An 18,011-nucleotide genomic window follows, 5' to 3' on the forward strand; every position below is an offset into this window, starting at 1 on the left:
AAAAAAAAGATATAGAAGAACCACAACAGTAACAAGAACAATAACAATAAAAAAAAACCCTAAATTACTGAAATAAAAACAAACAAAAAAAGACTTTGGGGGATACGCTGGGAGAAAAGACTAGGCGAATAATGCAATGTTAGCAATCAGGACATGAAAAAAAAATAAAATAAAATAAAAATGAAAACAAAACAAAACAAAAAAGAAAAAATGCAGACGTTGAGGGCTAGGACATTCAAGGACCTTAGATGGACCTCAGGGCGTGATGGATTCAGGGATCAAAAGTCTGAGATATTGAAGACTCAAGAAGTGTGAGTCTCTGGGGTGTGGGCCACCAGGGTTTAGGGGACTCAGACCTGGCAACCTCAAATCTGGTTAACAGGGAGCCTGGGAGCACCGCAGTGCAACACAGCCTTCAGGGATCTCCGCAGCTAGGTGCCAGCCCGATGGATGAGGTCACATCCACAAACTCTATCTTATGTATCTGAACCCCGCAATTCACTCACTCACTGGGGTCTATTCTGTGTATGTATCACCAATTCGGCTTCAGGACACCTCCCACCCTGTAAGCCCCTGGAACAGCCACCTGGGGGAGCCTCTGCACTGCAGTCAATTTAATGGTGCAGTTCAGTAGGCAGGCCCGGGGGTGGGGCTCCAGCCGGAAACACCAGTAACAGAGTCCAAAACCGAAATTCCCACACTTCACAAAATACTCCCCTAATCGGCTTCCAGACGTCTCCCACCCTGCCAGAACCTGTAACAGCCTCCTGGTGCCGTCTCTTTATTGCTAGCAATTTAAGTCTGCTGCAAATCGGCAGCTGGGCTTGGGGGGGCGGGGCTCTAGGCGTAAGCACTATTTTTTGTGTCCGCCATCAAAAATTCCCTGCTTCACAATAAAACTCCCGTTTGTCTCCCCAGATCGGTCTGCAAAGGCCTCCTGTCCTGTTAACCCCCCAATAGCCCACTCTGGGCTTATGAATTCCCCAGTACCACAGAGCCTCCAGAAATTGCCTACGCAGCGCAGGTGCTGCGGCTCCACCCACCCCAGGAGGGAGCTTCCCACATGCAGCTCCCACCTCCATGTAATAGAGTCTCAATTATATTTTATAGATGAATTTTCTGTCTTACCTTCCCACCAAATCGATGTCCAGACACCTCCTGTCCTGCGAAAATCCCGAAACAGCTTGGTCCCGAAGAACCTCCAACGCTGCCCAGCTGCTTCTTTGCAGGAGAGATTATCAGGTAAGGTCACTCAGCTACCATCTTGCCCCACCCCTCGGTATTTGTTTCTTGATTTCCTCCTGAGCCTGCTCAAGAGGAAATGCTACTGATTTTTGCACAGTGATCTTATAACCTGTGACTTTACTAAGCTCATTTATGAATTCTAGATGCTTTGTTGTAGACCTTTCAGGGTTTCCTATGTATAGGATCATGTCATTGGCAAATAATGAAATTTTGACTTCTTCCTTTCCAATCTGAATGCCTTTTATATCTGGTTCTTGCCTCAGTGCTTGAGCAAGTACTTCTAAGACAACGTTAAATAGAAGAGATGATAGTGGTCATCCTTGTCTTGTTCCTGATCTTAGAGGGAAAGATTTTAAGATTTCACCACTGTAAACGATGTTGGCTGTGGATTTTTCATATATACTTTTTATCATATTCAGAAAATTTCCTTGTATTCCAATCTTTTGCAGTGTTTTTATCAAGAAAGGGTGCTGTATTTTGTCAAATGCTTTTTCTGCACCTGTTGATATAATCCTGTGATTTTTTTCCTTCAATCTGTTTATATGGTGTATTATATTGATTGGTTTTCTTATGTTGAACCATCCTTCCATACCCGGAATGAATCCCACTTGGTCAAGGTGTATAATTTGTTTAATGTGTTGTTGGATATGGTTAGCAAGTATTTTGTTGAGGATTTTTGTGTCTAGGTTCATTAGAGAAATTGGTCTGTAATTTTCCTTTCTTGCGGTATCTTTCTTTGGCATTGACACTATGGTAATATTGGCATCATAGAATGAGTTAGGTAATGTTCCTTCTGTTTCGATTTTTTGGAAGAGTTCCAGCAAGATTGGCGTTAGTTCTTTCTGGAATGTTTTGTAGAATTCACCTGTGACACCATCTGGCCCTTGGCTCTTCTTAGTTGGGAGGTTTTTTATGACTGATTCTATCTCTTTACTTGTGATTGTTGAGATCATCAATTTCTTCTTTCATCAATATAGGCAGCTTATGTGTTTCTAGGAATTTGTCCATTTCCTCTGAATTGTCATTTTTTTTGGAATATAGTTTTTCAAAAGTATCCTCTTAAGATAGTCTTTATTTCTGTGGGGTCAGTGGTGATATCTCCTTTCTCATTTCTTATTTTGTATATTTTCATTTTCTTTCTTTTTTTCTTTGTTAATCTAGCTAAGAGTTTGTTAATTTTATTGATCTTCTCAAAGATCCAGCTCTTGGTTTTGTTTATCTTTTCAAGTGCTTTCTTATTGTCTATTTCATTTAGTTCTGCTCTTATCTTTGTTCTTTCTTTCTTTCTTCTTCCTGTGCTGTTACTTTTTTGTTTTTTTACTAAGTCCTCCAAATGTGCAGTTAGTTCTCCAATTTTAGCTCTTCTTTTTTGATGTATGAATTTATGGCTGTAAATTTCCCTCTCAGTACTGCTTTTGCTGCATCCCATAAGTTTCGGTATGTTGTGTTATCATTTTCATTAGTTTCAAGGTAGTTATTAATTTATTTTGAGATTTCCTCTTTTGGCCTCTGGCCCTTGTAGATTTCCAGCTTCACTCCACTGTGGTCAGAGATATTATTTGGTATGATTTTGATCTTTCTGAATTCATTGAGCCTTTCTTTGTGGCCCAGCATAAGGTCTATCTTGGAGAATGATCCATTTGCTCTTGAGAAAAATGTATATCCTGCTGTATTCGGGTGTAATGATCTGTATATGTCTATTAGGTCCACCTCCTCTAATAAACTGTTCAGAGTTTTTGTTTCTTTATTGATTCTGTTTTGAGATGTTTTGTCCAAAGTTGACAGTAGTGTATTGAAGTCTGCCACTATAATTGTAGAGGCATCTATTCTTTCACTTAGTTTTTCCAGTGTTTGCCTCACATATTTGGAGGCACCTTTGTTAGGAGCATAAATATTTATGATTGTTCGTTCTTCTTGAAAGATTATCCCTTTCACTAGTATGTAGTATCCACCTTTGTCTCTCACAATTGTTTTGCCTTTAAAGTCTATTTTGTCTGATATTAATATAGCTACCCCTGCCCTTTTTTGGTTATTGTTTTCTTGTAAGATTGTTTTCTAGCCATTCACTTTCAGCCTCCATGAATCGCTAGGTCTAAGATGTGTTTCATGTAGACAGCATATAAATGGGTCATATTTCCTTATCCAGTCTTCCAGTCTGAATCTTTTGACAGGTGAGTTTAATCCATTGACATTCAGTGTTATTTCTTTCAAGGAATTATTTGTGTTAGCCATATTTTGTTTGGACTTGTGTTTGTTATATTTTGTTTGTTTTTTCCTTCTCTTTCTGTCTTTGTTCTTGCTCTTACACTCTCCTCCAACTCTGCCTCTCCTGTTTTTTTCTTTCTTCCCGCAGAACTCCCTTTAGTATTTCCTGAAGGGCAGGGTTCTTTTTGGCATACTCTTTTAATTTCTGTTTATCTGTGAATATTTTGAACTCTCCATCATTTTGGATTGCTAGCTTAGCTGGGTAGAGTATTCTTGGTTGGAAATTTTTCCTTTTAGTACCTTGACTATATCATACCACTGCCTTCTTGCCTCTATGGTTTCAGATGAGAAATCAGCACTTAATCTTATAGAGCTTCCCTTGTATGTGATGGTTCTCTTTTCTCTTGCTTCTTTTAGAATTTTGTCTTTGCCTTGAGCATTGGATAATTTGACAAGTATATGTCTTAGGGTGGGCCTCTTGGGATTTATGGTGTTTGGGGTGTGTTGTGCTTCCTGGACATGTGCATCCATCTCTCTCAGTAGATTTGGGAAGTTTTCAGCCATTATTTCCTCCAGCACCCCTTCTGTCCCCTTTCCCTTCTCTTCTCCTTCTGGGTTGCCTTTAATATGTATGTTTGTGCATTTTGTATTGTCATTCAGGTCTGTAAGTCCTAGCTGGATTTTTTCTGTCTTTTGATCGATCAGTTCTACTATCTGTTTGATTTCAGATGTGCTGTCTTCCATGTTGCTAATTCTCTCCTCTGCCTCTGCGAATCTGCTGCTATTTGCTGAGAGTGTATTTTTGATTTCTTGAACTGTGGTGTTCATCAACATCATATCTGTTATCTTTTTGCTTATGTCTGCAATTTCCTCTCCAAGTGTTTTCTTCATATTGTTAATCTCTTCTTTTACTTCATTGAATTGGTCTCTAATATATATTTTGAGATCTTTAATTACTTGTCTGATGTTCTGCTCTTCTTCCTGGTTTTTAGTTTGTTCATTGGATTCAGCCATGTTTTCCTGTGTGTTGGTATGATTTGTAGTTTTTTGTTGCTGTCTGGTCATCATTTTATCTTGATGGGTTTAATCAGTTCCTTAGCTTCTTCGTCTAGTCTTGGGGATTGATTAGTTGTTGTTCCCATGTAAGTGTTATGTCTTCTCTTTGTCACTCTGTTCTTCTTACTCTATTTTCTTGTTGCTGGCTAAGTTCACTTTGAAGGAAAATATTAGGGCCAGGGAAAGCAAAATGAATAAGAAAAGAAAATGTATAAAGTAGTATTGGTAGTAAATGTTAACAGAGCAACAATGTGAGACCTAGGAGAATGGATATTAGACTTATATAAGTTGTGTAGAGTTATAGCAGTAAGTAGAGTACCCATAATGAGATAGTCAACTGAATATGGGGAGGAATATAGTATGAATTAAAAGGCCAGTGTTTTCATGAGAGAGAGAAAGAGAAAAGAAAGACAATAATATCAAGAGTGGATAAGAGACAGAGAACAGAACAGAGGTATTAGAAATAAAAAGTCAATTTGTGGGCCAAAGAAAGGGAGGTAGAATGTAAGAGAAACAGTAGATGATGGAGGATAGAAAGATGTGGGAGGAAGGGGATAGTGCTGGTGGCCAGAATCAATACACACAGAAAAGAGGAAATGGAGGATGAGGAAACACATCAAGTGTGAAGTGCTCCCAGCAGCACCTATTATATAAAGAAAATAAAATAGAAATAGAAGGAAAACAGAAGAGAAAAAGGGGGGCAAAGAAAAAGGAGGGGAAACAAGCAAGAAAAAGAGAAAAAAAAACCTAAATAAATGAGAAAGGACCTTGGGGGATAAAATGGGAGAAAAGACCAGGAGACAATGCAATAATAGCAACCACGCCAACAAAAAAACAAAACAAAAAACCAACATTTCAAGCTAGGAATCCTCTTTGCAGTTAAATAATACACTTAGGGATCTGACCTTCCCCCTTTCTCCTTTCCTAACTTCTCTCTCTCCCAGGGCAGCAGGAAAGCTGCCTGTAGGAGATTCAAGTAGGTCCTTGTTGAACCAACTCAACACAGAAGGCTATGACTCTTTATTTCCACCATGAGAGCACCTACATCTCACCAGAAACCCGAAATATGTTATTGGAAGCTTGAATAGCACCTCCTACAGTCCCTCCCCCTTAGGTGTGCTAGGAGAGGTCTAATTGATTTTCTGACTCCACCTTCTCCCAGAAGAAGTTTCCTATTCCAGGACGTTTAGGTAAATTGGGCTTCCTCAGCAGATTTGCCTCTGTTTTCTTCCCAGACTCTCCCCAAATCAGCTGCTACACTCCTCCAAGTTCAAGGAAAGAGAGAGAGAGAGAAAAAAAAAAAAAGCCAAGGGCTAGCGTAATCAAGGACCTCCGACGGACCTCAGGGCCGGGTGGGTTCGGGGATGGAAGGTGCGCGATATTGTAGACTCACGGTGTGTGAATCTCTGGAGTGTGGGCCACCAGGGTTTAGGGGACACAGACCTGGGAGCCACGCATCTTATTAACACGGGGCCTGGGAACACTACGGTGCAACAAAGCCTTCAGGGATTGTAGCAGCCGGGCCGCCAGCCCTAGGGGGAGGGGTCCCGCCCACAACTTCTGACCTCCATGTCAGAAACCCAAAATTCCACCTCTCACAATAATCTCTTCTGTCACTCTCTCACCAAATCGACATCCAGATACCTCCTGCCCTGCAAGCCCCCGAAACAGCCCGCTCAGGGTTTTGGAGCACTGCAGCACAACAAAAATTTCAGGGATCGCCGCATCCGGGCTGCCTGCCCTGGTTTGGGGGGGGGCGGTGGGTTTCCACCTACAACTTCTGACCTCCATGTCAGAAACCCAAAATTCCAACTCTCAGAAGAATCTCCTCCATCACTGTCTCATCAAATCGACATCCGGACACCTCCCGCCCTGCAAGCCCCCGAAACACCCACTCAGGGCTTGGGAACTCCCCAGCACAGCAAAGCCTTCAGGAATTGCTGCAGCTGGGCCGACAGCCCCAGGGGGAAGGGTCCTGCTCACAACCTCCGACCTCCATGCAAGAGACACAAAATTCTACCTCTTGCAAGAATCTCCTCTGTCACCGTCACACCAAATCGACATCCAGACACCTCCTGCCCTGCAAACACCCAAAACAGCCCGGTCCAGCAGGACTCCAACCCTACTCAGCCGCTTCTTTGTAGGAGAGATGATGAGGTGCACTCACTCAGATGCCATCTTGCCCCGCCTCCTCCTCTTGGTGCTTTAGAAGAACAGATGGGAAATGGTGGTCAGGTCAAAGGCCCAATAAGGAAGTATAGGGACATCTGTGGAAGGGCACATGCTTTGCTTGAAAAGAAATCTCTCAAGTCCATTTTGCTTTGCGATTGCAAAATTATTAATCAGTGGAGAAACAAATGCTGCTGAGGTAATGATCCTTACCATGTAGTTAATAATCTGCTGTTGCCTTTTTGGATGCCCTTTTAAAAAAGGGGTCAATTTGAAGTTGACCCCACTCAACATTTACCTCTCCTACAAAATTGTTTATATCAAATATAAGACACATGATTAGATATTCTTATCTGAAGTCAATGGAAAGAGAAAGAAAGAAAAAAGGTAAAATTTAACTTAGAAAAGAATAGCGACCCCACCTCAGCATTAGATGGTGCCACCTCATCTTCTCTGTCATTGGGAAGCTCCACCATTATTTATTCCTTGGGAGCTAGGAGGACACAGCATTTCTCCAAGCACATTGTGGTTTTAGCCATGAATTACTCAGGGAGTATTTTGGCCTTGGACAATAGGGTAGAGTGTTTGGAGAGTGTGGTTTAACAAGTACAGTATAAGCTGCTGCTGGGCCATCCTTCTTACTATAAGAAGAATAGCAAAGACAGTAGGATGAAAGATTTGTGAATCAGAGAGCTTGGTTTTGTAGTTAATGGCAACCTAAAGTAATTTGGAATAATCAGTTTGCAAATGGTACTAAAATTCAAAGACAGTGTCCCTTGGTGCCTCCCATTTGTTCTGTATCTCACCTAAATCTCCAAAACTGCCAGTGTTTTCTTGACATTTTTCAGATCATTTCAATCTCCATGTATCCACATATGCTGATCATGCATTTACCTTATGTTCTACCATTTTGGTGGACTGAATTCAATCCTGGGCAACACAAATGCTCTGGATTTGAAAATTTTTCCCCTCAAAACTGAGTGTTTCCATAATATGTACTGATTTTGCTTGCGCTTGAGGCACCTGCATTTACATAGAAGAAAATGCTGTGAGAGTTCATTCTGTTTAGTGTTTGCTCAGGTCTCGGTGATTTTAGAAAACCAGATTTTGGTGATTTTAGCAATAGTGGTATGTCAAAGGCCAGAATAATAAGTGTAGAGCTGTTTCTGTCCATTTGGTGGTAATTATAAAAGTCTTATTCAAGGAAGAAAAATTACTTCTGAGGAAAAGGCTCCTTACCTTACAGCTTATAAGCGGAGGCTGCTTGTTTTATTAGGAGTCCCCTCTCCAAAATTTCTCCTCCCCAAAAATGGTAGCTAGCATCTGTAGTGTACATAGTCATATTTTCATGTCTGTACTCAATTGAAGAAGAATGAATCCAAGGAAGGAACATATCTATCTTAGAGAAAAACAGGTGACTTTATCTTGGCATTAGATATGGCCTCCTCATCTACCCTGTTAGCCCGAAGCTCCTCTAACATGTCTGCCAAGAGAGCTGGGAGGCAAAGAAACTGTCACCTTGCTCAGGGAACTTGATGTGATTTGGTCCAGGAAGGGGCTAGAGTGTATGGAAGCTGTTGGTTAACAAACATGGGCTGACGTCCTACTCAACCATCCATTGTAGATGAAAGAGACCAAGGAGAGGAGCAGCAAAGAAATAAGAAATAGATTTCCTAGCTTTGTAGTTAAAGACAATTTGTATTAGTGTAAAATGGTCAGCAAATAGTCCTGTGGTGCTGTGCTACACTATGATTCAATGAGAGAGTCCTGTTACTCCTCCTGCCCGTTTTGAAACTCAGCTAAATTGCCAGTATCTTTTTTGTTCCATCTAAGACGGTTTCCGCCAATATTGCATTTCTCATATATTATATAGGATTTTAAAGAATTACTAAGATAACATTTAAATAACATAAAATTTGCCATTTCAACCACCTTTTTACGATTTATTTTACTTCATTTATTTCTCTATTCCCCTCCCCTGTATTGTCTGGTCTCTGTGTCCATTCACAGTGTGTTCTTCTGTATCTGCTTATATTCTCATTAGGCGTCTCTGGGAACAGGTACTGGGACCTTCCCGAGTGGGAGAGAGGCAATCATTCTCTTGTGCCACCTCAGCTTCCTGATCTGATGCATCTCTTATTGTCTCTTCTCTGTGTCTCTTTTTGTTGCATCATCTTGGTGTGCCAGCTCTCCGCATGGGCCAGCATTCCTGCACGGGGCAGCACTCTGTGTCGGCCAGCACTCCGCTCAGGCCAGCACTCTACATAGGCCAGCTCACCACATAGGTGAGCTTGCCTTCACCAGGAGGCCCTGGGTATTGAACCCTGGACCTCCTATATGGTAGATGGGAACCCAGTTGCTTGAGCCACATCCACTTCCCTCAGTCGTTTTTATGCATGTAATTCAGTGGGATTAATTACATTTACACATAGTGTTTCCATCACTACCGTCCAATACTAAAGCTTTTTCATCACCTGTACATGAACTCTATATATAGCACTCCATTCCCCCTGACCCAATAACTTCAGTCTGCTTAGAAGTCTTTGTGAATTTGTTTATTCTAGAAATTTCATAAGTGGAATCATACAATATTTGTCCTTTTGAGTGTATCTTATTTTACTTAGTATAACGTTTTCAGGTTCATTCATGTATTAGCATGTATTAGAACTTGATTATTTTCAAAGACTGAATAACGTTCTGTTATAGGTATAGAACACACTTGGGTTGCTTCAACTGTTTGGCTGTTGTGAATAATGCTTGTACGGATGTTGGTGTACAAATAATTGTTTGGGTCTCTATTTTCAATTTGAATATACCTGAGTAGGGTTGTAGGTCATATGGTAATCCTTTTAAGTTTTTGAGGAAGCGCTACACTGTTTCCAGAGTGGCTATAAAATTTTTCATTCCCACCAGCAATGTATGAGGACTCTTATTTATTCACATCCTAGCACTTGTTATTTTCCTTTCATTTTTTTAATATTGGCTATCATAGTATCACTCATTTTAATTTTCATTTCCCTAATGTATAATGTCTTTGAATATCTTTTCATGTCCTTATTGGTCATTGGTATATCCTCTGGAGAATTATCTATTCAAGTCCTTTGCCCATTTTTAATTGGGTTGTTTTTCTTTCTGTTGCTGTTGTGTTTTTTAAAAAAATTTTATTCTCTTTTTTTAAAGATACATAGATTACACAAAATGTTACATTAAAAAATATGAGGTTCCCACTACCCCCACTTTCCATCCGCCCCATTCTTCCCACGTCAACAACACATTCATTGCATTTGATGAATATATTTTCGAGCACTGCTACATAGCATGGATTATAGTTTACATTGTAGTTTACACTCTGCCCCAGTGCATTCAGTGGATTATGGCAGGATATATAACATCCTGCATCTGTCCCTGCAGTGTCATTCAGGACATCCCCAAGTCCCGAAAATGCCCCCATGTCACACCTCCTTTTCCTTTTCCCTGCCGTCAGCAACTCCAGAGGCCACTGAGTTCACATCAATGAGATAATTGCTTCCATTGGTAGAGTCACAATAATTCTATATTAGAAGATCAGTCAAGTTCACTCTAGTCCATATTTTATTCCTCTATCCTGAGGACCCTGGGATGGTGATGCCAACTCCTCTCAATTGAGAAGGGGATTCTTTCCCACATGGCTGGTGCATGTGACTCTCATGCCAGCAGCTGTATGCTCTCTTGGTTCCTGGGTGTAGTGGTTGTCCATCCTCACCTCCATTTCAACTGACCTTGGTAATTCCAATGAACTGGAGTGTAGGTCCTCCAACACCGCTGAGGCTCAGGGCCCAGTTGGCACATGGACAGCCCAGAGATCCAAGTCCTGTGGGCATATAGCATTCCCAACCCAAGCAGAGTTTCAATAAAAGGGACAGAAAAGGCATGTGTAGAAAGTCACATCTTAGTCCAACGCAATCATGCTTAGGAGGACAAGTTCCCAATTAGGACCCACTGTTAAGGCAATGATCTCTTGAGCTATCTGCCATGACCGTAGGACCAGGGTGTCTTCATAGCCCTCAGGAGCACCAATACTTCAGGTTGTCTAGTGTCATCTTTGGCTGTCTATGAGACCCTGCTGAGACATGCATAAGCACGATCCCTTTGATGACCTCTCAACTCATTTTGTAGTCTCTTAGCCATGTAAACTCATTTGTCTTTACCATTTCCCCTTTTAATCAAGGTCTTTTTCAAGTTACATCACCAACTTATGCTTGGGTGCAAGCCCTCGGTGCCAGGGAGCCTCATCCCTGGGAGTCGTTTCCTATGCTAAGGAGAAGGTAATGCATTTATATGCTGTTTGATCAGAGAGTGGCCATATTGGAGCAACATGGAAGCTCTCAGAAGGTAAGTCTTAGGCACCCTGCAACACTAGGCCAGGTTGAAATTTCAATGACAAGAGGTCCACAAGCATAGGCATTAGTATCAAGGTCCCATCATTGGACCATCCTTCACTGGTCATTGCCCTTGCCCATGGGAATTGTTAGTGTTCCATTGGGGAATGTGTGAGAGCTCTCCAGATGGGAACCCAGCACTCCCTCACTTGTCGTGTGAAACTCTACCCACTGTGTCAGTACCCAATGAACATACAAACATATCTATACCCTGTATATCCATGCCAAGGTGAGCTCCCTCCCATACATCCCCCATCAATGACAGCCAACACCAGTGTTCCTCCCCTGCCCTACTTGAACCCTGTGTGATCCAAAAGTTCTTCATAATGAAGCCTAATATATGGCCAAATTCAATTAATAGGAAAATGAGATAGTAATTCTTAGTTTAAACATTAGAAGGGAAATGCATATTGATTTAGAAAAACTAAAAAAAGCTTAGAATTTGGGGTATTAAAAAATGGAAAATATTGCAAAAATTTTTTTTTGACGTTTTGCCTTTTATCACTGTAATAATAGGTGTTGTCTTATATGTACAGTGGCAAGGCTATCTCTTCCATTTCTTCCTCAGCATCTTATCTCTTTTTTATATATTTTTCATTATGTCTTCAAAGAAGTTTTAGGTTACATTAACGTCACATACAGAATATAAGTGACTCCCATATACCCAGCATTCTCCCCCTTCTCTCCCTTCCCCACCAATGGTATTTTTACATGTGGATGTTCCATTTGCTATAACTGATGTATAAATATTGAAACATAGCTACTAACCATGGTCAGTCGTTTACATTATGGGCTACATTTTAGAATGTACACTCTTTATAAGTTTTTAGTGAAATTCAACATGACCTTTATCCATCGTTGAATGATCATGCAGAACACTTCCATTGCCCCCCAATTGCCCCTCTTCCATCTAGTCTATTCCTCTCTTCCCCTCCCCTCCTGGCGCACAGTGACAACCAAGCTTCAGTGCTTGAAGAACAAGATTCATAGATACTTGTGATAATGCCGAGGGCTTGACATACTAGCCTGTCCTCCCCTGTTAGGAGCCACCCTATTCTTGAGAGACAACATCCCCTCTGAAATCATCAGCCTCCCCAGTGTGGGGGTACAACACCTTCCTACTCATTGTGTGGCTCTCCATCCATTGATATAACACATTGTGACAAAATGAGCACTCACACACGCCCTAGAAGCCTGCTCCAGGTGCATCCTTTTTCAGATGTTCCCCTTCCAAACCCCTAAACCAATAACCCTTCATTGTCATATTGCTGAAAGGTTTTCTGAACATAGTAGTTTGAGCCACACACCTGCCAATCTCCTGTGTTCTCCTGTTCCCTCCCCCAACATTCCCCCTAGTGCCATGGACTTCTGACCCATCCTTCCCACCCTAGACCTTGTCAAGCTTGCATTGCCCAACCCGAGAGTAACCCTGCTCCCATCATATCCCTTCATTGCCCAACTACTTACTTCCTCTTTATCTAGATTTTGCCTGTGTGGGTATTTGCTCACAACCACCTTCTACCGTTCTATTTCCCATAAGCCTGTCTTCCAGACTCTAGCTCTCTGAGTTGGCTGGATTTGCTTAATTCACATCAGAGAGGTCATGTAATATTTCTCCTTTCACACCTGGCTTCCTTCACTCAACATAAGGTTCTCAAGATTCATACATGCTATCCCGTGTGTTCGTACTGTATTCCTTCTTACAGCTGAATAGCATTCCATTGTATGTGTATACCACATTTTGTTTGTCCATTCGTCTGTTGAAGGGCATTTGGGTTGATTCCAACTTTTGGCAGGAGCGAATAATACTGCTATGAACATTGGTGTGCATGTATCCTTTCATGTCTTTGTTTTCAATTCTTCTGGTTATATACCCAGAAATGAAATTGCTGGGTCATGTGGCAGATCTATAGTTATTTTTTTGAGGAACCACCAGTCTGTCCTCCACAATGACTGGACAATTCTGCATTCCCACCAGCAGTGGAAGAGGGTTCCTATTCCTCCACATCCTCTACAACACTTGTAGTCCTCTGTTTTTTTAATAGCCGTCAGTCTATTGGGTGTAAGATGGCATCTCATTGTAATTGCATTTCTCTAATAGTGATGTTCGGCATCTTTTCAGGTGCTTTTTAGTCATTTCTATTTCTTCTTTGGAGAAGTGTTTGTTCAAATCTCTTGCCCATTTTTAAATCGTTTTGCTTATCTCTTAAGTTTTTAAATATAGGTTTTCTTTATATATGCTGGATATTAGGCTCTTATCAGATATATGGGTTACCGAATATTTTCTTTCATTGAGTAGGCTGTCGTTTCCCTTTCTTGACAAACTCCTTTGCAGTGCAAAAGGCTTTAATTTTGAAGAGGTCCCTTTCATCTGTTTTTTTCTTTTTTTTCTCCCACTTTTAATTGTGAAGTTCATGAAGCCATTTCCTATTACAAGGTCCTGTCGATGCTTCCCTACATTACCCTCCAAGGTCTTTGTGGTCTTGGCTTTTATATTTAGATCTTTGATCCATCTTGAGTTGATTTTTCCATAAGGTTTGAAATGGTGTTCCTCTCTCATTCTTTTGCATATGGATGTCCAGTTCTCCAAGCACCATTTGTTGAAGAGGCCATTCTCTCCCGGTTGAGTGGGCTTGGTGGCCTTGTCAAATATCAGGTGACTGTATGTGTGAGGATCTGTATCAGAACTCTCAATTCGGTTCCATTGGTCAGTATGTCTATTCTTGTGCCAATACCATGCAGTTTTGTAGCTTTGTGTAGTATATTTTAAAGTCAGGTAATGTGATTCCTCTGATTTGATTTTCCTTTTTCAATAAATGTCTTTGAGTGTTGAGGGCCTCTTCCCCTTCCAAATAAATATTTCATAGGTAGCTTTTCCAATTCAATAAAAAGTGCTGTGTCGATTTTTATTGGGATTGCATTAAATCTGTAGATTAGTTTGGATAGGATAGACATCTTAATGATATTCTTCCTTTCCATGAACAAGGAATATTCTTCCCTTTACTTACGTCTTCTTTGATTTCCTGAAAATGTTGTGTAGATTTCTGTGTTTGTCATTTATAGCATTCAATTCATTCCTAGCTATGTGATTTTTTAAGTTACTACTATAAATGATATTTTTTTCTTGATTTTCTCCTCAGTGATCTTTACTGGTACATGTATTTGAGTTTTGCACAGGTGGTGTTCCGCTAGCCAGTCCGAGAGCACATGATTGGGTGCCTGGCGCTGTCCGTCAAGGTTAGGGCCCCTCCCTCGGGGGCGTGGAGACCCTGAGTGGGGCGGGCCCTCATTGGCCCAGGCGCAGGCGCAGAAGCTCCGCCCCTCAAGTCTCGCCCAGGCCACGTCGGTGCGGCTCCTCTAAGAGCTCGCGGTGTTTGGGGAGCGCACGAGGACCTGCTGGCGTGTTCAGGGGGTGCTCCCCAGGACCCCGAGGGCAGGGGAGACGTGTGTAGGCCGCCGTGGGGGCTGCGGGAGCATTCGGCCCCTTGCCCAGGGACCCCTCCCGTGTCCCCTGCACGAAAGCGGTAAGTTTGGGGACCCGACTTGACGTCGGGGCGGGGCGCAGGCGGGCGGGGACCCCCAGAGGCGCGGAAAAGTGGGCGAGCGAGCCTCCCCTTGCTGCGTCGAGGGGGTGCCCGTGCCGCGCCCCTAAAGTTCCTGCTGGCTCGCCTGCGGGGCGCGGGGGCCGGAAAGTTGTTCGAAGCGCCCGGGTCCTGCGTGCCTCAGGGCCAGTTGGGGACCGGGCAGGGCCGCTGCTTCCACGGGCGGTGCTTCCATGGGCGGTGCGGGGCGGGGGGCGCAGGGTGCAGTCGGGGCCCGGCCCAGGCCGACTGGCCTGTGACGCGGGGCCCGGGGTCAGAATAAGGGTCCCGCGGCCCAGGGGAAGGGTGGGCCGCCCCTCCCTCCCTCAGGCCCACCTTTCCTCCACCATGGTCATCTTTCCCCCCACTGTCCCCCCTGCCCCCCATGGTCCTTCCTCCCCCCTCATACCCTCACAGTCCTCCTACCCCCCCTCCCCTCAGGGTCCCTCCCATCCCGGGAAAGTCCCTCCCCCATAGTTCTTCCAACCCCAAGGCCCCTCCTACTCCCACACAGTCTCTCCTGCTTCCCCACAGCCCCATCCCCTGCAAGCTCCCTGCCCCTCTACCCTCCTCCTTCCCCCCACACACTTCCTCTCCCTCCACACTGTCCCTCCTGCCCCAACAAGATCCCTCTCTCTGCCCTAAGGTCCCTCCCTGCACATGGAACCTCCTAGACCCCTCTGGTCCCTTCTCCCCCCTAAAGTTCCTCCTCCTCGCTTACTGCCCCTCACCCACATGATCACCCCTCCCACTGTCACCGCCCCATGGTTCTCCCTCCATAGGCCGTTCTGCCCCCCCAAAGTCTGTCCTTTCCCTCTCCATTACCCTCCCACCATGATCCCTCACCACCACAATCTCTTCTGCCCCCCAATGGCCCTTCCTGCCCCCCCCACTCCTGTTCCTGGATGGTCCCTCCTGCTCCACCATGCTACCTCCACCCCCACAGTTCCTCCCGCCTCCCCAATGTCCTTCGTGCCCCCTCAAAGTCCCTCTTCCATCCCCATGGTCCCTCACTCCCCACAGTCCCTCCTAGCTCCCCGTCCCTCCTGCCCCCCCCCAGTCCCTCCTCCCCTGCCACAGTCCCTCCTGCCACCCATGCTCCCTCCACCCTCATGGTCACCTCCAGAAGGTTCCTCCCACCAAGGTCTCACCCTCAAGGTCTCTCCTGCTCTTACAAAGCCCCTCCTTCCCCCTTACCTTCCCTCTTCCCCCACAGTCCCTCTTGCTTCCCCAGGGTCCCTCCCCCCTCGGTCCTTCCTCCTCCCCATGGTCCCTTCACCCCACTGTCCCCCCTTCCTCCCCATAGTCCCTCCTGCTCCCCCCACAGCCTCTGCCCCTTGTCCCTCCTCTTCCCCAGTCCCTTCCCCCCAAGGTTCTTCTGGTCCTCTCCAACATCCCTTTTGTCCCCCCCCCAGAGTACCTGCTGTTCCCTCCAAGGTCCTTCCTGCTCTGCCATGCTACCTCCAACCCCCACAGTTCCTCCTGCCTCCCCAGGGTCCCTCCTAAAGTCCCTCTCCCACCCCCATAGTCCCTCTCCCCTATGGCCCTTTCTGGCCCCCATGGTCTCTGTTGTCCCCCACAAACCCTTCTGCCCCCCCGCCCCCCCCCCAGTACCTTCTCCCTGTCAGGGTTCCTCCTGTTCCTCCAAGGTCCCTCCTGTTCCCACATTATACCTCTTGCTCTGCCATTCTCCCTCCACTCCCACAGTTCCTCCCGCCTCCCCAGGGCTCCTCCCCCCACGGTTCCTCCTTACTGCTCCGTGCTCCTTCTTCCACCCACCCTGTAGCGCCTCCTGTCCCCCGGATTCCTCCCCCGCCCCCCGTCCTTCCCGTCATCTCACAGTCCCTCCTCACCACCATGGTCTCTCCTGTCCCTCCTTGTCCCCTCCTGCCCCACGGTGCCCCCTCCTCCCCCCCTACTTTCCCTCCTGCCTCCCCTTGGTCTCTCCTGCCCACCACAGCCCTTGATGCCTCCCTCCCCCCCTCCCATGACCCCTTCTCCACCCCTGTGGTCCCTCCTCCCCTCCATGGTCCCTTCTCCCTCTCCACAGTCCCCCCTCCCTCCCTGCATTCCCCTGGGTACCCCCCATGGTCCACCACTTTGCCCTGCCCTCTGCCCTCCTGGTCCTCTGACGTCCCTGGGGTGCTTCCCCTTTCAGCAGCCCCCTTCCCAGCCCCTGCACTTCAGATTTGCCTCTGGAGCCAGGCAGAGGCTGCTTGACACTCCCACCTGGAAAGGTGAGGCTCAGGGCCTGGCCTGCAGCAGCTGGCTCTTAAAGGGGTTACTGCTGAGGGGGAATTGATCACTCCCAGGGAAGGGCTCCTGGGAAGGCCCAGGGGGAGTGTGACTGACACCCGGTGTGTGCCTGCAGGGAGCCCAGTGAATGGGGACCCCTCCCGGGAGGGGCCTCTGGGTGTTTTTGTGTCCAGCCCAGGAATTTTTTAGGGACCACACCAGTTTGCAACTAAAAGTGTGTATCCTGCCTCAGGTCTGCAGGTGTGGGCCCCTCCTCTCTTAGGGACTTTGCATTCTTTGGGTCAAAGCCCTGGTGGGTTGCTGGAGCCTTTCATTTTCTGTCTTCCTGCTGTGTTGTACTGGGTTCTGCTTTCTGGGAGTACACAGGGCAGGTGAGGTCTGGGTCTCGGGAACCACTCCCATCGTGTCCCCTCCTGGCTGTGGCTGCACTAGAAGCCCTGGGACAGCTTCAGCCTTGGCTTCCCTCAGAGCTCCCCATGGTCCCAGGGACACTCTTTTCCTTTTGGTAGTGGTTACATACCATATGATCTCTCCAAAGTGTATGATCCATGGCTTTTAGTATAATCACAGTATTGTGCATTCATCACCACAAAAATTTGAAGACATTTTCAGTACTTTAAGGAGAAAAACCCCACGCTCCTTAGCAGTTCTTCCTCAGCCCTACATAACCACTGATCCAACTTCATCTTTATAAACTGATTTACATTTACATTTATGTAAATGAAATCATACAGTATGTAGTACTATGTGTCAGGTTTCTTTTACTTAACATAAGTGACATTATGATATTAATTTTTTAGTGTTAACATACATTTGTCCAGTTTCAAAGAAAACAGTCATTTATGCAGTTTTATCCATATTTAAATAATTTTTTATTCGCTTCTTTGAAGATAAATAGATCACACAAAATGTTACATTCAAAAACATAAGAGGTTCCCATGCCACTCCCCATCCCCCACCCCCACTTCTCCCACATCAGCATCCCCTTTCATCAGTAAGAAACATTCATTGCATTTGGTGAATACACCCAGTGAATGCCCCATATCACACCTTTTCCTCCCTCTGCTTACCATCAGCAACT

The 18,011-nt window shown here is 45.0% G+C and overlaps 1 long non-coding RNA gene across 1 annotated transcript in view; it reads left to right on the top strand.

Moving 5' to 3' along the window:
• The first annotated feature begins 1,116 nt into the window (after positions 1-1,116).
• LOC131276715 (uncharacterized) overlaps positions 1,117-18,011 on the top strand; it is a 104,130-nt gene continuing 87,235 nt past the window's right edge. The window contains exon 1 of the long non-coding RNA XR_009184120.2: positions 1,117-1,242. This is a non-coding gene — a long non-coding RNA (uncharacterized lncRNA). The remainder of the gene's footprint in view (positions 1,243-18,011) is intronic.

This window comes from Dasypus novemcinctus, chromosome 30, assembly GCF_030445035.2.
Source record: "Dasypus novemcinctus isolate mDasNov1 chromosome 30, mDasNov1.1.hap2, whole genome shotgun sequence".
NCBI classification, from domain to species: domain Eukaryota; kingdom Metazoa; phylum Chordata; class Mammalia; order Cingulata; family Dasypodidae; genus Dasypus; species Dasypus novemcinctus.